Raw genomic sequence first — 1,482 nt, 5'->3', positions numbered from 1 at the left:
CAAGTCCGTCAGGGTTGTTGTTGTTGTTTTTTTGTTTTTAAGTTCCCGCCCAAACCGCCGTATTCGTTCGCTCGGCTGGGCGGTTGAGGGGTCGGCGCGTTGATTGACAGGAGGAGCGGGCGGGTGGGCCTTCGTGGCTCATCCAGAGCCAATAGGGAGACGGAACCGGCTGAGGGAAGGTGGGAGGGCCGATTAATTTTACCTCAGGCGCTGGTGGTCAATAGGGTCCGGTGGTCTCGAGCAGGGCGAGGTCTTCAGGCGGGAGTGCAACGGGTGCGGCCCGGAGATCCGGAGGGGAAACTTCACCGGTTGGGTTTCCCTGGAAGGGGCGGGAGGGAGGAGTAGAGAAAGCCGCCCCTTTCTTGGGCTGCTGCCCCGCCGAAGACGCCCGGAGGGTCAGTTCACAAGTCCGCGGCACAGAGGCTTTTCCTGGAAACGACGAGATGCGGCGGGACGGAGGAATAAATTTAGAACTGCGAAGAAGAAGAAGAAGAAGCTGTTTCCATTGTGGAGGAAGGAAAGCCACGGACTCTTGCGAGCCCTCCGCAAACGCACAGCCCTTGGAAACGAGAACGGCCAAGAAAGGGAAAAGTTAAAAGAGCCCAGCGGCACCTTTAAGACCAACAAAGTTGTATTCAGGGTGTGAGCTTTCGCCTGCACTGCACACTTCGTTGGACGATGAGATGCAATTACAGATCATAGCTGTATATATAGTTACTATATATAGTTGTTAAGTTAGCATGCAAGATCGTGAGGACGCTTTTTTAAAAAAAAGATCAAAAGAATGACAATGTCTCGAAAAACACAAAAAGCTCCACATCTGACAATAGCACCACAGATAAGATTAGGATTTCAACAGCCTATCCACATGCTAAAGAACCTCCTCAGGAAACAATCCATATACAAAAGCACCTCCTCAGGAAAGCTCCTCCATTAGCATGTTCACAGCCCGGGGAACTCCTACAAGATAATGACTCAGACCTACCCCATCTTCCCAAGTAGATATAAATTACCTGCCTACCTTTTTTCTCTCTTCTCACCATGACACAGAGAGTACTCCATCTTTCTGTGTTATACCTCTGAGGATGCCAGTCACAGCTACCGGTGAAATATCAGGTCCTACAATGCCAAGACCAGGGCCATACAACCCGGAAAATCTACAACAGTTAATGAACTCTGGCCCTGAAAGCCTTTGACAACATAATGACAAGTTTGTTCCTGGAAAGGGACTTAACAGGGATCTGGATGAAGATTGAGTCCAGCGGTACCTTTAAGACCAAAAAAGTTTTATTCACGGCCTAAGCTTTTGACTGCAAGTCCACTTCCTCAGATACAGCAGAACAGAATCCCTGAAACATTACTTATAGGGCGTGGGGGTTGTTGTTAGGAAAGGTCGTAAGGGCTGCAGTCACACAGGGCACTTTCACACAAACTAAATAACACTTTCAATCCACTTTGTGACTGGATTTTGCTGTGTGACAT

This window comes from Gekko japonicus, unplaced genomic scaffold (genome assembly GCF_001447785.1).
Source record: "Gekko japonicus isolate JY-2015 unplaced genomic scaffold, Gekko_japonicus_V1.1 scaffold1130, whole genome shotgun sequence".
Classification (NCBI taxonomy): domain Eukaryota; kingdom Metazoa; phylum Chordata; class Lepidosauria; order Squamata; family Gekkonidae; genus Gekko; species Gekko japonicus.
This window is presented reverse-complemented; position numbering follows the sequence as displayed.